Genomic DNA, 21,546 nt, shown 5'->3' on the forward strand with positions numbered 1-21,546 from the left:
TCATCTTCAATTCAAAATCAATGAGTGTGAATATTAATTATCGATAAGTATCTGATTATTGACAAAGGACTGCCATTCTATTCATCATTATAAAAAACAAAAATTATCCTTTCAATTCATCATAAAAACTAAGAAAGCAAGATTCATGCTGCTTTCTTCTTCACCAATACTAAATCTTCTGTTCGATCGCAAAATCTATCCATCCATTCATGCGACAAAAAGATGCTCGGAAGTGACTGGCTGACTAAGTGGGTCTGGGATTCAACTGAATATTCTTCCATAGAAAAGGTTTGTGGTGCGTGGTGAGCTTAATCTTCTACACAGAGTCCACAGTGTGACGTAGGGCATGACTAAAGCATGAAAAACTCAGAACTGTACATCCATCACTTAAGTATGGTTATGATTTACCAAAGAGTAGGAATTGATTGAATTCGTGGAATCGTGAATCATCAGTCTGATTAATTTATGTCCATAAGACAACATGAGAAACCATAACAAAGATTCAAGATATATTTTGATACGCTGATTGATCGCTGAGAAGACATTCCGGTTGAAATATTAAAACGGAAAGGTTAAGTTCAAAATCTTTAAAGACAATAAAATATTAAAAAAAAGATTTGTTAAAAACTTTTAAATACTATTTAATAAAAATTAAGACTAAGATGTTTACTTTTCAAGATAATGGTATAAAAACTTAGAAAAAACAAGTCTTTGTTCTTGCGTCAAGAAAAAGGGAAAATGCATGGATAAATTTAATTTTAGTTAAATGGATGTAAGTAATTATGGTGAGAGGTTTTTTCCACATCATTATAGTAAGAGATGTTTTGTTTTGTTTTATAGGGTGGAAAAATTTATCATAACTCAGTTGTCAATTCAGCGATGAGGATAATCATATCTGCGAATGCAGGTTGACTCATCACTTTCATTCAAGGAAAACCACCCAACTTGGAATAACTTGCTGGTTGACTCATCACCCTTATTTAAGGAAAACCACACCACTTGGAATAACCCGCTAGCTGGTTGACTCATCACCCTTATTCAAGGAAAACCACACCACTTGGAATAACCCGCTGTGGTTCGTAGAGGGTATGCATTCACTTCTACCAGATGCCTCTGGGTATTGGGCAATTAGTAAGAGATGTTGTAATGTAATGTCTTCTAAATATTTAATTCAGTCAAACAAAATAAAATAAAAATAAAAATAACTCTATATTAAAATAAAAGTTCTATGTTACTATTTCATCTTTATTAATTTTTGTTGGTTACAGGTGGTTTTTGAGCTTTATATTTGTGAGAACCCATGGTATTCATGTCAATTATAGTCTATTTAAAGGTGAGAATTGAACCAACCTAGATCCATCTTAACTCCAAATCTATGAAGCCCTGAGAAGATCAATTTTCTTGGTCGATTCAGAGTTAAGATGGATATAGGTTGGTTACTTTACATTTGAGTATGAAAAGTGTTGTTGGGTAAAGTAACATTTAAACACAATATTTAATAATATTTATATTAATAAATTAAAAAATAATAATAACAAAAAATCAATGCCAATTAGCCAGATTCATCTTAACTCCGCATTTATCAATTGCAGAGAGGGATCAAATCTCTCGAGGTGCAAAGCTTTCCTTAAGTTTTGCACTCAACTAGGATTATAAACGTCTACACTGAAATCAATGCATCTAGTGCAAACAATCAAATATGATTAAAAATCACCATCTAGAGCGAAATCAATGCATTTAGTGAAAACAATCAAATAGGATTAGCAATCATCTACATTGACATCAATGCATCTAGTGCAAGCAATCAAATACTATTAGAAATCAACATCTACATTGAAATGAATGCATCTAGTGTAAGCAATCAAATAGGATTAGAAATCACCATCTACACCGAAATTAATGCATTTAGTGCAAACAATAAAATAGGATTAGAAACCATCTACATTGAAATCTGTTGAAGATAATGGAGAATATCCTAGAATAGGCAGAGTTGGTTCACATAGCCTTAGGATAGGAATTAATTTCTATTTCTTAGGATGCTGTTCTAACTTCCCTAAAACCATGTATTCTATTTAATGTGTAATGTTGATGAACAATGTAGAGCATTCTGCAGAGCCAGACTCTCCTTAGTCTCTGAAAATTGGTGTTTTTCTGCGACGGTCTCGGATATTGGGTGTTTTTCTGTGACTAGTCTCGGAAAATTGGTGTTTATCTGCGACTAGTCTTGGATATTGGGCAAATATCAGCGATGATCGTGTAAATCAAAGAAATTACAAAAGGAGCCAAGAACAAGGCTATAACTGTCAGAGAAGCTGAGTGGGGAAGCTAAGAACAAGGTTGTAGCTAACAACAGGAGGTTGTCTGGAGGCTGAGAAGGAAGCCATGGTGATCTGCGTGTGTGTTGCGAGATCGAACAACAGTGATCTGTCTCTGTCACAGATCTCGGGTAAATTTAACATTTTTTTACCTGTCGATTTTTTTTTTCTAAATCACCAAGATGAATAACAATATTTTTGAAGCATGCATGAACGAGCATAACAAGCTCGATGGTTCCAATTATGCAAATTGGAAGTTTAAGATGCAGACTCTACTAGAAGCGCAGAGTGCTTGGACGATTGTGAATGGGGATGAGCCGAGGCCCGCGGCTGGATCAACATCGGTCCCAGATTGGGAGAAACGAGAAAGCAGAGCAAGGACAATGTTAAAGATGTGAGTGAAAGACTGCATCAAACTGCACGTCAGAGAAGGTAAGTCAGCTAATGAGATCTGGGGAATTTTGAAGGAACTGTACGAGATTAGAAATTCAAATCGTCTTTTGTTCCTCAAGAGTAAGATCCTGTCCATGAAGATGGAGGAGAATGAAACGATTGCTTCATTCGTAGCAAGGATCAAGGATCTGAAAACCAAATTATTAGATATTGGTCATACAATGGACAATACAGATCTTGTGACCATTACAATGAATAGTGTCACTCATGATTATTAGATGTTCATCACCAGGATCAATGCTAAAGAGAAGATCCCGCACTTTGAAGAGTTGATAGGTATACTGATGCAGGAAGAAGAGAGGAGATCGACTCTGAAGCCCCAGAGTGCCGATCTTGCATTGGTGGCGAGGAAGAACTTCTACAAAGGGAAAGGAGGTCCACAACAACAAAATGGAGAAAGTTCACATAAACGGCCAAATTTGACCCAAGGTATGCATCCGAATAAAAACTACTCTGAAACTAAATGTTTTTATTGCGGAAAATTGGGTCATATTGCCAGGGAATGTAGGAAAAAGAAGTATCATGAAGAACAGCAGAAGCCAAAGAGACATGCAGGTCATCTCGCGAATGGTGATCAGGTGCAGAATTTGAGGTTGTTCATGGCAGATCGTGATGAAAATGTTGATGCAGACATTTGGTATGTAGATTCAGGAGCGTCAACACACATGACAGGGAACAAGCACTGGCTGGAGGATTTTAAAGAGATCAACGAAGGCACACAGATTTACCTAGGAGATGACAGAAGCCATCAAATTAAAGGATGTGGGAAAGTTTCTGTCATTCTACCTGATGGTAATATTAAACAAATTTACAATGTAATGTATGTGCTTGGCATAACAAAGAACTTGATTTCTGTATTAATGATTACAGATGAACATTTGAAAGTTGAATTTTTAAAATCTAACTGTTACATTAAGGATCTGCTAGATGGAATGAAGACAAATGCTACAAGAATCCGAACAGGAGGACTGTACAAGTTGGATGTGAGACCTGCATCGGTTCGAGCATTGACAGCAACAAGCCTGACTACAGAAGAGCTTTGCCACCAGAGATTCAGCCACATCAATTACAATGATTTGCTGTTACTACAGAGGAAAGAAATGGTAAGAGATCTTCCTATGCTAAAGCAAGTACATAATGATTGCAATGCTTGTACTTTAGGAAAAATGCATAGAGAAGAATTTCCTGTTAGAATAGAAAAGAAATAGAGGGATATACTGGAGTTAGTGCACACAGACCTTTGTGGTCCCATGCAGACAAAATCATTAGGAGGTGCAGTGTATTTCCTATTGTTTATTGATGACTGTACGAAGTTTTCTTAGGTGTATTTCTTAAGTAAGAAGAGTCATACATTCGAATACTTTAAGCAGTTTAAAAATATGATTGAAATACAAATAGGGAAACAGATAAAAATTCTCCATTCTGATCAAGGGGGAGAATATAGGAAAGATGAGTTGATTAGATATTGTAAAGATCATGGAATTTTGCAGCAGTTTACAGTACCCCATACTCCACAGTAGAATGGAGTAACAGAAAGGAAGAACAGAACTCTAGTGGAATGTGTGAGAAGTATGCTGAAAGGTAAGAATCTCTTAAATGGTTTTTGGGGCTGAAGCAGTGAGTACTGCGGTTTATTTAAAAAATAGGAGTCCTACAAGAAGTCTTGAGTTTAAAACTCCTTTTGAAGCTTTGTATGGATATAAGCCTGCAGTAAAACACTTAAGAATATTTGGATGTAAAGCATTTTCCCACATACACAAGGAAGATAGAAAGAAATTAGACTCAAAAGCCATCAGATGCACTTTAATAGGGTATTGTTCGTCATATAAAGCATACAGATTATTTAATCCCTCTACTCACAAGATCTTTGTTAGTAGAGATGTTAAATTCCATGAGCAAGATAGTGAAGAAATTGATGAGCAATATGATGGATGGGACATCCCATACTTTGAAGAAGAAGATGCAGAGAACAATCAGGATCAATAGCAAACAAAGGAAGAGGATGAACAACAGTAGCAATAGCAGCGACAACAACAGCAACAGTAGCGACAGCAACAACAACAGCAACAACAACAACAATAGCAGCAGGAAGAAATAAGGTTTGAAACCACCACCCCACCACTTAAGAGATCAGGTAGGAAAGCTCAAATGCCTGCAAGATATAGGGAAAATGCATTTATAACTAGTATGATGAATGTTGTTGAACCGTCTAGTTATAAAGAAGCAAATGAAAGTAATGAATAGAAAATAGCCATGGAACAGGAATATGATTCAATAATAAAAAAAAACACTTGGGAATTGGTAGAACTTCCTAGAGGAAAACAGGTCATAGGTTGCAAATGGCTATATAAATCTAAAATCAATGCAAATGGAACTATAGAAAAACTGAAAGCTAGGTTGGTTGCAAAGGGGTACACACAAAAAGAAGGGATAGATTATGAAGAAACCTTCACCCTTGTAGCTAAATTGAATACCATCAGAATGTTAATTGCTTTAGCTACTAAGAAACATTGGATGATGCACCAACTAGATGTAAAGTTTGCTTTTCTGACTGGGGAACTAAAAGAAGAGGTTTATTTAGGGCAACCGGAAGGGTTTGTCGAGAAGGGAAAAGAACATTTAGTCTGTAGGTTGAAGAAAGCACTCTATGGACTAAAACAAGCTCCTAGGTCATGGCATGAGAAAATTGATTCATTTTTCTGCAAGCTAGCTACAATAGAAGTAAGAATGACCCTAATCTTTACACCATGAAAGATGAACAAGGGTGCGTAGTGCTGATTTCATTATATGTAGATGATTTAATAATTACAGGTGATGCTATATATCTAATTGATGAAATCAAGCAGCAGATGTCACAGATGTTTGAGATGAAGCATCTCGGTGAACTCAGATATTGTTTAGGTCTCGAGATCTAGAGAGATCCAAGTCAAACATTTCTGTCTCAAGCAAAGTATGTCAAAGGCCTATTAGAAAAGTTCAGAATGGATCAGTGCAAGTCTGCACCGGTACCATTGCAATAGAACATCAAATTGCAGTGTGAGGATGGCTCAAAAGTAGCGGATGCAACACTTTACAGACAGCTGGTTGGGACTCTGATCTACCTAACCACCACTAGACCTGATTTGGCTTATGCAGTCAGCGTGTTAAGCCAATTTATGTCTAAGCCATTTGAAAGCCATTGGAATGTAGCGAAGAATTTTTTAAGGTATCTACAAGGTACTGTAGATTATGGAATTATTTACACTAACTCTTCTAATTTTAGATTGGCAGGATTTGCAGATTCAGATTGGGTAGGAAATGTAGATGATCGTAGATCTATAACAGGTTATGCATTCAGTCTTGGATCTGGGGTGATCACTTGGAGCAGCAAGAAACAGAACACAGTCTCCTTGTCCTCAGTAGAAGCAGAGTATCAAGCCATGTGTGCAGCAACGTGCAAGGCGGTTTGGTTGCGAAGACTTCTCCAGGATGTTGGGGAAGAATAGACAGTCGCAACAACAATCAGATGCGACAATCAAAGTTCAATCAAGCTGGCCAATAATCCGGTGTTTCACAAAAACATGAAACATATTGATACTCAATTCCATTTTGTAAGGGAGAAAGTGCAATCTAAAGAAATTCATTTGGAATATTGTAATACATGTGACAATGTTGCGAACATTTTCACTAATCCCCTTGGAAAAGTAAAATTTCAAATGTTTAGGGAGATGTTAGGCATATATGTGAACCCATTCTCCATTAAGGGGGAGTGTTGAAGATAATGGAGAATATCCTAGAATAGGTAGAGTTGGTTCATGTAGCCTCAAGATAGGAATTAGTTTCTATTTCTTAGGATGTTGTTCTAACTTCCCTAAAACCATGTATTCTATTTAATGTGTAATTTTGATGAACAATGTAGAGCGTTCTACAGAGCCAGACTCTCCTGGTTCAAACTCTCTTTCGTAGAGCTGACCAGTGGGTTTTATTTTCATTAATACAAACATTGTCATTTTTATCAAAATCAATGCATCTAGTGCAAGCAATCAAATATCATTAAATATCAACATCTACACTAAAATCAATGCATCTAGTGCAAGCAATCGAATAGGATTAGAAATGAAAGACACACTCAAATCAATGCATCTAGTACAAAAAATATTCTTCCTTTTCTGCCCCCTCCATCTATATCTATATCTCTCTCCATCTTTCCTTCTTTGTCTCTCTATCTCAACCCCCCAAACACACATGCTCTCTCACTCCATATTATTCAATCTCTATGTCCCTCTCTCCATCTCTCTCTTTTTCCCTCTCTTCACTTTCCATCTATATCTCTATCTCCCTTTGTCTCTCTATATCACCCCCAAAAAATACACTTGCTTTCTCCAATCTATCTATCTATCTATCCCTCCCTCCTCCTCTCCCTCTCCCTCTCTCTCTCTCTCCCCCTTCTCTCCCTCTCCCTCTCCCCATCTTCTATCTCTCTTCCCTCTTGTTGTCCTCTCTCCCTCTCTCTCCATCTTCCTTATCACTCCCTCTCTATCTCTCTCCACATTTCTCTCTCTATTTCTTTCTTCTTACCTCCCTCTCTCTCCCCCTCCAACTCCATCTCTCTTTCCCTCCCTCTCTCCACTCTCTCACATCCTCTCTCTCTTCCTTCCTCTCTCTCCCTTTCTCTCCCACCTCTCTCTCTCTCTCTCTCTACCTTCACCCTCCAACTCTGTTACTATATCCCTCCCTCTCTCCTCTCTCCTTCTCTCCCCCATTATCTCCATCTCTCCTTATTTATCTCTTTATCTCACCCCCAAACATACACACTCTCTCTCCATCTCTCCCTTGTCACTCCCTCTCTCTCTCTCCACTTCTCACTCTCTATGTATTTATTCTTCCCTCCCTCTCTCCCCCTCCAAATCCATCTCCCTATCCCTCCCTCTCTCCTCCTCTCTCTCAAGTCCGCTCTCTCATACTTCCTCTCTCTCCCTTTCTCTCATACCTCCCTCTCTCTTCCCCCATCTCTCTCTCTCTCTCTCTCTCTCTCTCTCTCTTGTTGGCCTCCAATCCTCTCTCTTTCCCCATCACTCTCCTCCTCTCTCTCAAGTCCTATCTCTTGTTCTTCCTCTCTCTCCCTTTCTCTCCTACCTCCATCTCTCTTCCCCCATCACTCTCTCTCTCTCTCTCTCTCTATCTCTCTCTCTACCCTCCAATCCTCTCTCTTCCCCCATCACTCTCCTCCTCTCTCTCAAGTCTCGTCTCTCGTTCTTCCTCTCTCTCCCTTTCTCTCCTACCTCCCTCTCTCTTCCCCACCACTCTCTCTCTCTCTCTCTCCAACTATGTACTATATCCTTCCCTCTCTCCTTCTCTCCCCCTTCTGTCTAGATCTCCTTATTTGTCTCTTTATCTCACCCCTAAACATACACTCTCTCTCTCCATCTCTTCCTTGTCACTCCCTCTCTTTCCACTTGTCACTCTATGTCTTTCTTCTTCCCTCCCTCTCTCCCCATCCAACTCCATCTCTCTATCCCCCCCTCTCTCCTTCTCTCTCTCCCCCCTCCATCTTTGTGTCTCCCTCTCCTTCCCTTACCCTTCTCTACCTCTCTCTCTCTTCATTCCTCCTCTCCCCTTTCCTTTAGTTTATCTCCATCACTCCCTTGTCACTCCCTCTATCTCTCCACCCTATCTCTCCACGTCTATCACTTTATGTCTTTGTTCTTCCCTCCCATATATATCTAGAGTTAACATATATCATGATATAATAATATATATTATAATATAACAAATTTAATATTGTATTAATCCAAAGTTATTAAATTTAATAATATTAATATGAATATTAGATTTAATAATAATAATAATAATAATAATAATCTTTTAATATTTGTTGGGTATACGACCAAATAGTCCCACATTGACTAGAAGTGGGGAGGATCATGGGTATATAAGGATGGACAAATATCTCCATTGGTATGAGGCCTTTTGGGGTAAGTCCAAAAGCAAATCGATGAGGGCTTAGGCCCAAAGTGGACAATATCATACCATTGTGGAGATATGTGGTGTCCAGAGTTCTAACAAGTGGTATCAGAGCCATGCCCCGAAGTTAGCCAAGTGGATGAATCCTCGGAATGTTGAACGAAGGTGGTGGGCCCCGGTAATATCACGATGGGATCCGTGGATGAGCTCAGTTAGACAGGCGGTGTGCTCCAGATTCTTCATGGACGTGTCCTGGTCCCAACACGGTGAAGAGGAGTTGACCTGGGATAGAGCAAGCTCTCGAGGTAGGTGGTGCTCCATGTAAGGCGTGTGCTTCCAACGCATTGGAGCAGAGAATCCTAGTTGGTAGAGAGTGGACGGATGGATAATCGTTTGAGGGGAGGCTCGATGGTCCTTTGTTCGAGGGGAGGATTGTTGGGTATACGACCAAATAGTCCCACATTGACTAGAAGTGGGGAGGATCATGGGTATATAAGGATGGACAAATATCTCCATTGGTATGAGGCCTTTTGGGGTAAGTCCAAAAGCAAATCCATGAGGGCTTAGGCCCAAAGTGGACAATATCATACCATTGTGGAGATATGTGGTGTCCAGAGTTCTAACAATATTAATATTAGGGTTAATAATATTTTTTTGCATGGTATTAATAATAATTTGGCCCATAGGCTTCACCTAAATAAAACCTATTTTTTGAGTGTTAGTAAATATAAAGAGGTTTATGGAGTAAATATAAAAAGAGATTTTATTTATTTACCATACCTCTAGTTTATTTATTTATTTATCATATCTCTTTTATTTACCATGGTATTCGGCGCAGGGGCTTGGTATATAATTAGATGTTTATTTATAATCCTGTTTGATATATTTTTATTTATTTACCATGCCTCATTTATAAATATGGTATTTGGCCCATGGTATTAATAATTATTTATCTTTTATTTATTTATCATATCTCTTTTATTTACCATGGTATTTGGCCCATAGGCTTGGTATATAATTAGATCTTGATTTCTAATCCTATTTGATATATTTTTATTTATTTACCATAGCTCTTTATACATCTTTTATATTTATTTATTTACCAAACCTTTTTCATAAACATGGTATTTGGCCTATGGTATTAATAATTATTTGTCCCATGGTATTTGGCCCATAGGCTTCACCTAAAACAAACTTCTAGTTTATTTATATTTTTGTTTATTTACCATATATCTAGAGTAAATTTAAAAAAAGATTGTATTTATTTACCATACATTAGATTAAAAATGTTAAATATTAAACATTTTACGTTTTTAGATCTATCCCCATACTTGGTTGTAGAGCGTCTCGCAGTGCAATAAAATACTTCAATTTTAGTCTTAAGTTTATTTTAATTTATATAAAAAATAAAGTAATTGAAAGTAAAAAAAAATTATTTGTTTTTAGTATGAGGTAGATATGTAATTCCTTCACTAATTAATATGGAGTTGACAAATGACATGAAAAGAAAATATTATTGATATCACATGATGTGTAATTTATTCTATTGTAATGAATCGAGTCATGTTATCTATATATATATATAGATATATATATATATATATATATATATATATATATATATATATATATATATATTATTTTTTCCATACTATTTGAAAATTTGGTGAATGCTTATAGTAGCAGGAGCGGTTAATTTATTGTTAATATGCTTAGTTACCAAATTTCTTTCCACATACTTCATAATGGTTCTCCTTGCCTAGTGTATATACTATATACCCCACTACTACTTAGGTTCTTCATGCTTCCTCCTTCATTCTAATTTAATATGGAATATCAACCTGGCTTCATAAAGTTGTATTTCATCAACAATTACTTGCGATATAATTATTTTCTTTTGTGTTAACCTCTTATGGTTTATTCCTTATGAAATAATTAATTCCCAACCGCCCTAATGTTATGACCCACCTTTCACATTGATATCGATGGTTTGATGTATTAAGTCACTGAGCACTTGGTCCTTCCCTATTCTAACTCATGGGCACAACCCTCTTCCCTTCCAGGGTCACAAACGTTCCACCGTTGTCCTCCTTACGACAGATGTTCACCCTACCATAACCTACTCCATTCAAAGCAGGCCACACCACCACAACCATGTGATATTGTACTTGACTGGTGTGCATGAGGTCACCTTGTCCTTATCCCTGTGATTAGACTCCAATGGCTGGGATTTACTGGTTTCAAATCACCGGTGATTACTGTGATCACTACAGTGGTTCCAACCATAACTTTTCGCTTCAGGGTTTTGATGTCACCCCGCTTGGCATTCTTCATTTGTTTTTCAATGGTTTTTCTCCAAATGTATATGTTTCCCTATTGGCTTACTGTACTTAGTATCTAGTGCAGCGCCATTACTGCCATGTCGCAATTGAGACCCTGGCCCAGTAAGGGGTTTAACTCTCGTTTTATATAGATATTAACCTATCTCGCCTGCGTTCAGTGGTTGTCTCTGGTTCAGGTAATAGTATACTGTCCTTTTTTTTCTATTTCACTTTAAGAGGGGTTTTTCTTCCTGCAGAAAATGAGTGCCCTTTGTTCTTACAAAGCCTAAGTGAGGTTACGATAGAGAAGAAGGTGGATACATAGAAATGGCGCTCTCTCACCTCCTTTGAAAAACTATGGTGGGTTGTTTTCTTGGGTCATCTCGAGATAATTTTTTATGTAGCCATTTCTATGTTTACTATTTTGTTCTCCCGTGTCATCTCATTTTTACTACCTATTTTACTATCCAGGTTTCTTCAACGCTAATACATCACCATTCTATTTTCAGATAAGGTATGTCTGATTGGTTTTGTTTTTCATAGCTATTCTAGTACTCAGAGAGGCTAGCTATATGATTCCCTAATTTAATTCTTAAAGTCGTTGTCTAATTTCTCTTATGCTAGTTATGCATTTCCAGGTATTTGCTACTATCTTTCCCTACAAGCGTGATGTTCATTTTGGTTTCAGGTATGCTAATTTAAGGCTTAGGATTCCTCCAGGTTGGTTCTAGTTTTCGAACCCTCCTCCTTCATGGGTACTACACTGCAAGGGTAACTTCACATTTGAAGCTTTCCATGGGCCTGTCACATCCACTATACTTCCATATGTTATTATTTAATTTGCTTTCTAGATGTGCTCTTGAACATTGAATGGAGAATGTTTATGTCTTGTTTAAGGTTTATCCTTTCTCTCGAGGCATTGCTATTGGGTTCTTGTCACCCGAGTTCCAACTGCAGGACAATATGCCCTCATTTTCCCCAACCCTTGCGAGGGTTGTTTGCCACTGAAACTTCAATACATATTTTCTTTGCAATGCCACGATTATGGGCAATTTTTATTTTAGTTTTAATTAACTAGTGTATTCGCCTGTAACTTATTGGGGTTTTCCCCTAAGTTTTCTAGAGAATCTTTATGTCAATGCTTCTCATTTCACTACTTTGATAATGAAAAGGATGTGACTATTGTTTATAATAGGACTATTCTAGCATGATTTGTTTCTTAAGTATAATTCTCTATAGTTTCTTTTATATATAGATGGCTAATGATGGTAATCCTTCCACAACATTCTGCTGAACTCATGATGATGATGGCGTGTCTATTATCACTGTTTCCTTTGGTTTAATTGGTAAAGAAATTACTTTGCTGTAAAATGTTATTCATTCCTAGTTCCTATTTCCCAACCAGCATTCAAGAAATTTCTATTCGGCTTTGGCTATGCTTATTACTTACAGTTATCCTTTGTTTTTCTGATTGGTCAACTTAGTTGGGAATCTCACATCTGAGAAATTAATGAAGTAGTGTCATATATGGTTGTTCTATTGCCTAAGATATGTTAATCACCTAAATGATATTTTCCAATTATGCATGAACTCAGAATCTTTGTGCATACTTGTTTTCTTATTGTAAATTTAGACATGTGATGGTCTCAATGCAGTTCCTTGGTGCCAATAATTTTCTCTACTTCTACTCGAATTCGTGAATGGATTTTTTATAGATTGGAAAGGGGCTAAATTCTAATAACTTAGTGAGTAAACCATCTTGTAAAAAGGTTTCTTGGATGTTGATTTAATTTTCTACGTAATTCAATGTATACAAAGTATGACAAAGTGGTTACTTACCTGTGGATTTAATTGCAGTTGTTAGCTTTAGCTATTCAATCTATTGGTGAGTTTGATTTATGATGTTTCTTTTTAGGTGTCGATGATTAAAAACTACCCAGATTGGGTTCCCCCCTCCCCATTCTACATCTTGGAAGTGACATGCAGGTTTTCGCTTGGGTTTCCCTACTAAAGGCTTCCCAGATATTCTTCCACCATTCCTAACTGAGGTGTTCTAAGCAAGTGGAAGTTAACTGTTAACTCCCTTGCAAAATGCACTAGCATATTACCAACCAACTTGTAACTTTGCAAACTTTTACATAGACCTGCTATTGTTGAAAATATCCAATTTCCACTATTCCCACCTATTAACTAATGCAATACTATCATAGAGTATGCTTCCAACATTCCAACTATTTATGTATACAATTTCATGCACAAAATTATCATGTTCATATTATGCGTGCATGCATGCAATCGTATATACTAGCATTCCATAAATTTGTGTTTCATTTACTTCTAAGAAAAAATACATATCTCAAGAAAAGCCTTCAACAGTTGAAATACATATCAGAGGGTTGTTTTTTTTCGTAGGGTTTCCCTTTTTATAACTTAGTTAGTACATGACTAATAAAATTTGAACTCTAAGTCGAATCTAAATACATTAAGATGAAGAGAATTCATGGTCTCTATAGCCATATTTCTTAAAAACCATATAAATACTTGAACCACATGCATGCATAATTTAATAAAAACTCATCCATTTCGGATGCATCTATAATTCCATAGTAAGATACTCACAATGAGAATGGAACCGAGGATATTCATGGCTAGAAGTTGTGCAGAAAATATTCACATCAGATTAACTACAACAGTAAAATTTATAAGAAAACAAATACTCTTTTACCAGAAATTCTGATTGTAAGCAACCGTAATAACTTGGAAAGAACAACTTGCCACCCAACCATGAACCATCACCTCTGGTTCTCCCCCGAGATGAGATCCCTTTTCCCCCAAAATCAACAACCTCTGTTGTCCTAGTGAAGGCATTTTTATGCCTCACTTTCCCTAGCAGACTTTCTATAACGATGTCTCGTTTTTATAGGTTCTGTCAATCCCCATAGCCTAGGATTTTCCTATTTTTCTTTTCTTGAAAATGATTCTTTTTCATCCTTTAAATCCCATATTTTTCCACTACAGTGCTTATTCACCCATTCTAGTGTTGTTTCCCCCACATTGAATGATTTTCCCATATTTTTCTCTACTTATCTAGTAAATCACATGATTTCACTCCATGGGTTTTTTTGAAGTGATTTGGGAAAGTTTAATATTATTATTTTTTTTCCTTTATCCAATCTATCCATCCTGGATTATGGATTAGGATAATGATCTCATTCATTCCTTCTTTTTTTTTTCCAAGTAATTTCTTCAAATACCATATTTAATTATTTCAAATTCAAATAATTACATTATCATAGTTTTTCCTCCATAAAGAAAACCTTGGCCATCATGCCATTACTATTAGTACTTCAACTACTAAATAACAACATCTTAACTATAATAGTTTTTGAAATAGAGGGGCATTACATTCCCCCCCTGAAAATAAAAGAACATCATCCTCAGTGTTTATTACTTAGACATTTCTTTGGCAAACCAAGCTGGATAACTAGTTTTCATGTTGTCTTCCAGTTCCCAAGTGGCCTCCTCGGGAGTAAAGTGCCTCCATTGCACTTTAACCTGGGCCACGACCCGATTATAGAGCACGGTCTCTTTCCACTCCAAGATATGGAGTGGCTCTGGTAGAAAGTCTCCTTCGGGCTCCACTTGTAACACATTCCAGTCAACTATATGAGAAGGATCATGAACATATTTTTTCAGTAATGATACATGAAATACATTATGAAATTTAACATGACTAGGCAGAGCCAACTAGTATGCTACTAGACCCACTCAATCCAGAACTTCAAATGGCCTGCAGAATCATGGTGCTAATTTAGCACACCCTCTAGTTTCGATAGCACTTTTCCAAGGCTTAACCCTCAAATATACATGCTCTCCCACTTTGAACTCCTTAATTGTCCTTTTTTTGTCTGCATAACTCTTTTGGCAGTCTTTGGCAGTTTTAATATTCTATTGAATCTTCCGCACTATTTGCTCCATTTGCTGTAGAACCTTGGGTCCAAAAATCAATCTATCCTGGGGTTGGCTCCAACTGAGTGGGGTATGGCATTTCCTACCATACAAGGCTTTGAAGGGTCTCATCTTGATAGTAGTTTAGTAGTTGTTATTATAGGAAAACTCAACTAGATGCATAAAATCTTCCCACTTAGTGGGCCTGTCCATCACATACATTCAGAGCATATCCTCCAGAATTTGATTCATTCTTTCAGTTTTCTTGTCCGTCTGCGGATGGTATGCAGTATTGAAGTTCAACTTAGTTCCAAAACCCCCAAACAAATCCTTCCAGAAGTTGGAGGTAAATTTTGCATCCCTATCTGAAACTATCATCTTTGGTATCCCATGAAGTCTGAAGATATCCCTCATGAAGATATTAGCAATTTGTGCAGTGCCAAAATTAGATTGTACTAGGATAAAATGTGCTTCTTTAGTCAATGTATCAACTACCACCATAATGGAGTCATGCTGATGTCTGGTCCTTGGTAACCCTATTATGAAATCCATGGAGATCACCTCCCACTTCCATTCTAGTATGGGCAGTGGATTCAGTAATCCTACTGGATGTTGGTGTTCCACTTTCACTTGTTGGCACTCCAGGAATTTGGCTAAATAATATGCCACCTCTTTCTTCATACCTGGCCAAAAAAATTGTTTTCTTAAGGCTATTATCATTTTGTGATACCTCGAATGACCGACGTATGGTCTCTTATGCCATTCATCCATAATCATTTGTTTTAATGCTGCTACATCTGGAATATACAACCTATTCTAATATGTAATTAGACCTTTTGAGTTTAGAGCATACCCCAAGATTTCTCCCTGTTGTATTTTCAACTGCATTTCTTGATAACCTGGGTCTTGTTGCACTGCTAACTGTATTTTTTCTTCAAAATCTGTTTTCACACTGCTTTCTACACTTGCGATCAGAGAATGAGAATATCTACTTAGTGCATCAACAATTTTATTCTCTTTTCCCTTAATGTGTTTGATTTCCATTTCAAACTTGCTAAGGAAAGCTAACCATCTTGCATGTCTAGCATTTAGATCAGGTTGACTAAAGAAATACTTTAAGCTGATATGATCAGTTACTAACACAAACTTCTTTCCCAGCAAATAATGCCTCCACATTTTCAAGGCATGGATTACCGCAGCTAGCTCCAGGTCATAAACAACATAATTTTGTTCATGTTTTTTTAGTTTTCTTGACTCATAGGCTATGACAACATTGTCTTGCAGTAGCACACCCCCCAGTCCCTCTAGACAAGCATCTGTGCACACTGTAAACTCCTTATTTGGTATGCTATCTTTAAGATAGGAGCTATTGTCAGCATTTGCTTTAATTTATTAAAACTTTCCTCGCATTTGTCTATCTATTCAAAATTCACCTGATTCTTTTGTAGAGAGGTAATGGGGTAGGCTAGCTTTGAAAACCCCTGAAAAAATCTTCGATAGTACCCAACAATCCCCATGAAGGAACGAACTACTGATACATCTTTTTGTATTGGCCAATTCATAATGGATTTAAAATTCTCTGGGTCCACCGCCAATCCCTCTTTGGAGATGATGTGTCCTAAATATTTGATTTTGGGTTTATATAACTCACACTTACTACTCTTTGCATAAATTTGATGCTCCCTGAGTGTTTGCAACACCAATCTAAGGTTCTCCTTGTGTTCCTTCTCATTTATAGAATACACTAAAATGTCATCAATGAAGACTAACATAAACCGATCAAGGTACTTATGGAGCACACTATTCATGAGACACATGAAACATTGGTGAGATCGAAAGGTAATACCATGAACTCATAATGACCATACCTCATTCTAAAAGTTGTCTTATGTATATCCTCATCCTTTATGCATAACTGATGATATCCAGTTCACAGATCAATATTTGAAAAGACAGTTTCCCCCCTCACTTGATCAAATAGATTGTCGATTCGAGGTAGGGGATATATGTTTTTAATGGTTAATTTATTTAGTTGCCTATAGTCAATACACATTCTAAATGTATCATCCTTTTTCTTAACGAATAGTACCAAGGCTCCCCACGGTGACACACTCGGTTTGATATAACCTTTCTCTAACAACTCTTGTAGCTACATTTTCAATTCTAACAGCTCTAGGGTACTCATTCGATATGGGGCTTTGGACACAGGCATAGCACCTAGCATTAAATCAATTGAGAAATCTATGTTTCTCTGAGGGGGTAACTTGGGAATTTCTTCAAGAAACACATCTTAGAACTCTCTTATCACATGTAGTTGGTCTATCCTTTCAACTTCTGTCTATTGTCCACATGCACCATATAAACTTGACAACCTTTTCTTTCTATTCTTTTCAACTATAATGTTGTTATTTTTCTAACTGAAATTGGTTTTGCTTTTCCTCTTATCAAAAAGGAATTCCCCTATGAATCAATGCAACTCACAGTCTTTTCTAGACAATTTACACAACTTTTTGTTGTTCCAACCAATCCATCCCAATTAGGAGGTCATATGATCCTAAGGGAAGGATGTTTAAGTTGATTTCTATAAGATATCCATTTAAATTCACTATACATTGTTTTACCACATGGGTCACTTTCCATTTGGTACTAGTGGCTAACTGTACTAGCCAGGAACTTTGAAATTTTTCTGATTTTAAATTACATTTTTCCACCATCTGAGGATTTATATAGCTTAGGATAGCCCCAGGATCTATTAAAATAGACACAAGTTTTGAATAATACCTTCAATATCAATCATGGTATATTGATGTTCTGCCTGTTGGTTCTCCAATGCTGCGTTATTTCTCAAAATTCTTATGGCCACATCGTTTACCATAGAAGCTTCATGTGCCACTTGGACATTCTGAATGGACCTGGGGTTGTGGGGGAAATCCCGCAACAAGTGTGGTTCGCCACAGCCCCAAAATTTTAGTGGCTCCCTCTCCTTACCCCCTGTGCCTTTTTTGCTGCCCAACTCTACAGGTTTTGAGCCAGTGTACGATTGTGTTGGTTGACTTTGATCCCCTCTGTTAATTTTTTTTTTTTTGTTGTGCTGGTGGTCCTTACGAAATTTCTTTAAATAGGTCAGCTTCTACCTCTTCACGTTCATCCCCATCTTGTTTTTATCCTTGCTCTATTAGGGTCGAGAACCCTCACTTCGATTTCTAAACTGCTAGTAGCAAATTTTGGCCTTTCTGACTACTTCATCCATAGTTCTGGGATTATTGAATTCAATTCTTTCTTTATACACAACTGGTAAATAGTTTAGAAATCTTTGCACCTTAGCCTTTTCCTCTCTAATGTAGGGAACATACCGAAGTAAGTTGGTGAAATTGGTCACAAACTCATCCATGGTAAGTTGTCCCAATCTCAATTCATGGAACTCTTTTTCTTGGTCATCATAATACCTCTCGCTCAGATAGTGAGCTTTAAATTTATGTTGGAAATCCTCCCACGAAATAGTTTTCTCATCCAATAGATGTATAATTTTCGTCTCCTCCCACCACAGGGTGGCTTTTCCCTGCAACTGATAAACAACCAATCTTTCTTTCAGGTTTATTTCATATTCATACACCTGAAAGTACTTGACCATATTCAATAGGCAAGCTTCCGTGTCCTTCTCTTTTTCCCCATCAAAGGTAGGAGGTTTTATCTTTCAGCATTCTCCCTGTACTTCCTTCTTATTCTTATCCTTATGGAATTTAGAATTTGTTTTATCCGATTCTTCATCACTTTATGATTTATCTGACATCCATGATGTCGATTTCTGTTTTGACCCTTCCAGGTCAACACTCTTATCACTCGATTTCTCAGTCCATTCTCTAATCAGTTTCTCCTGTTCTTCACTAGCCTTTATTAATCACTCATTGCTACTCCAGAGTTGTGCCAATTCCTGTTGCAAGTTCCTTAATATATCTGCAAACTGAGTGGGCATTGAAGTACCACCTTCCCCCTGCTCCACATATAAGTCATCCCCTTCGGTAATGGTCGAGGGTGACTCCTCCATCCTTCAAATAGAGTACAATAACTGTCAATCAAATACATTCAACAATATCAGAGAGTTTCCTTTTAATATTAATCCTGCACAATAGTAACTATTAATGGAGCCTCTATGCAAGCCCAGTGTAGAAATCTGGGCTTTGATAACATTTTTAATGAACCCAGGCATACATTTTTTTTTTTCTAATTAATATATATATATTTTTTAATTTTTAATTTATTTTTTTTCAATACTGTTTGCAGCTTTGGTGAATGCTTATAGTAGGTGGAGTGGTTAGTTTATTGATAATGTGCTTAGTTACCTAATTTCTTTCCACAGACTTCATAATGGTTCTCATAATGGTTCTCCTTAGCTAGTGTATATACTATACATCCCACTACTACCTAGGTTCTCCATGCTTCCTCCTTCATTCTAATTTAATATGGAATATCAACTTGGATTCATAAAGTCTTATTTCATCAATCATTACTTGTGATATAATTATTTTCTTTTGTGTTAATATCTTATGGTTTATGCCTTATGAAATAATTAATTCCCAATGGCCCTAATGTTATGACCCACCTTTTACATTGATATTGATGGTTTGATGTATTAAGTCATTGAGCGCTTTGCCTTTCCCTGTTCTAACTCATGGGCATGACCCTTTTCCATGCCAGGCTCACTAACGTCCCACATTCATCCTCCTTCCAATAGTTTTTCAACCTGCCGTAACCCACTCCATTCAGAGTGAGCCACGCCACCACAACCATGTGATATTGTACTTGACTGGTGTGCCAGAGGTGACCTTGTCCTTATCCTTGAGATGTGCTTATGATTAGACTCTAATGGCTGTGATTTACTAGTATCAAATCAACGGTGATCACTACAGTGCTTCCAACCCTAACTTTTCACTTCAGGGTTTTGATCTCACCCTGCTTGACATTCTTCATTTGTTTTTCGAGGGTTTCGCTCCTACTGTATACGTTTCCATCTTGGCTTGTTGTACTTCAATGATGGAGGTAGTTACGTAGTATCTAGTGCAGCACAATTGCCTCCATGTTGGAGTTGAGACCTTGGCCCAGTAAGGGGTTTACCTCTCCTTTTATAGAGACATTAACCCATATCACCTACGCTCAGTGGTTGCCTCTAGTTTCGGTAACAATTTACTGTCCTTTTTTTTGTTTCTATTTAAGAGGCATTTTTCTTCCTACAAAAAATGAGTGTCTTTTGTCCTTGCAGAGCCTAAGAGAGGTTACGATGGAGAACAAGGTGGATACATAGAAATGGCACTCTCTCATCTCCTTTAAAAAACTATGGTGGGTTGTTGTCTTGGGTCATCTCCAGATAATTTTTGATGCAGCCATTTCTAGATTTACTACTCTGTCCTCCCCTGTCGCCTCATTTTTCCTACCTATTTTACTGACCAAGTTTCTTCAACGCTAGTACATCTTCGTTCTATCTTTAGATAAGGTATGGTTGCTTGGTTTTGTTTTTCATAGCTATTCTAGTACTTCGAGAGGCTAGCTATATGATTCCCTAATATAATTCTTGAAGTCGCTGTCTAATTTCTCTTTTACCAGTTATGCAATTGCAGGTATTCATCACTGCCTTTCCCTGTAAGTGTGATGTTCATTCTCGTTTTAGGCATTCTAATTTAAGTCTTGTCACTCCTCCAGGTTGGTTCTGGTTTTTGAACCCCGCCCCTTCACGGTTACTACACTGCAATTGTTACTTCGTGTTTGAAGATTTCCATGGGCCTGTCACGTCCACTATATTGTCATATTTTATTATTTATCTTTTGGATGTGCTCCTCAACATTGAATGGAGAATGTTTCTGTCTTGTTTAAGTTTTATCCTTTCTCCAGAGGCATTTTTGTTGGGTTCTCGTCACCCAAGTTCCATCTGCAGGCCAATATGCTCTATTTTTTCGTAACTCTTGTGAGGGTTGTTCACCATTGAAACTTCAGTACATATTTTCTTTGCAATGCCATGGTTATGGGTAGTTTTGATTTTAGTTTTAATTACCTAGTGTATTCTCTTGTTACTTATTGGCATTTTCCCCTACATTTTCTAGAGAATCTTTATGTCAATGCTGGTCATTTCACTACTTTGATAATGACAAGGATGTCACTATTGTTTATAATAGGATTGTTCCAGCATGATTTGTTTCTTAAGTGTAGTTCTTTGTAGTTTCTTTTATATATAGATGGATGATGATGGCAATCCTTCCACAACGTTCTGTTGAACTCATGATGATGATGGCATTTTTATTATCACTGTTTCCTTTGGTTTAATTAGTAAATAAATTAATTTTCTGTAAAATTTTATTCATTCCTGGTTCCTATTTCCCAACCAACGTTCAGGAAATTTTTATTTAGCTTAGGCTATGCTTATTATTTACATTTATCCTCTGTCTTTTACCTAATTGCTCAACATAGTTGGTAATCTTACATTTGAGCAATTAACGAAGTATTGTTATATATGGCTATTCTATTGTTTGAGATATGTAAATCACCTATATGATATTTTCCAATTATGCATGAACTTA

General features: G+C 37.0%; 2 long non-coding RNA genes across 2 annotated transcripts; both read left to right on the top strand.

Annotated features, from left to right (window-relative positions):
* Nucleotides 1-10,992: 10,992 nt before the first annotated feature.
* On the top strand, nt 10,993-12,204 carry LOC149233684 (uncharacterized). Its single transcript, XR_016247618.1, has 3 exons — nt 10,993-11,392; nt 11,504-11,546; nt 11,721-12,204. It is a non-coding gene; the product is annotated as an uncharacterized LOC149233684 (long non-coding RNA).
* A 7,726-nt stretch (nt 12,205-19,930) lies between these two features.
* Nucleotides 19,931-21,243, top strand: LOC149233685 (uncharacterized). Its single transcript, XR_016247619.1, has 3 exons — nt 19,931-20,153; nt 20,238-20,468; nt 20,675-21,243. It is a non-coding gene; the product is annotated as an uncharacterized LOC149233685 (long non-coding RNA).
* The last annotated feature ends 303 nt before the right edge of the window (nt 21,244-21,546 follow it).

The sequence above is a fragment of the Pinus tabuliformis genome, chromosome J (genome assembly GCF_031772625.1).
Source record: "Pinus tabuliformis cultivar Carrire ecotype Pingquan chromosome J, CPIR1, whole genome shotgun sequence".
Classification (NCBI taxonomy): Eukaryota; Viridiplantae; Streptophyta; class Pinopsida; order Pinales; family Pinaceae; genus Pinus; species Pinus tabuliformis.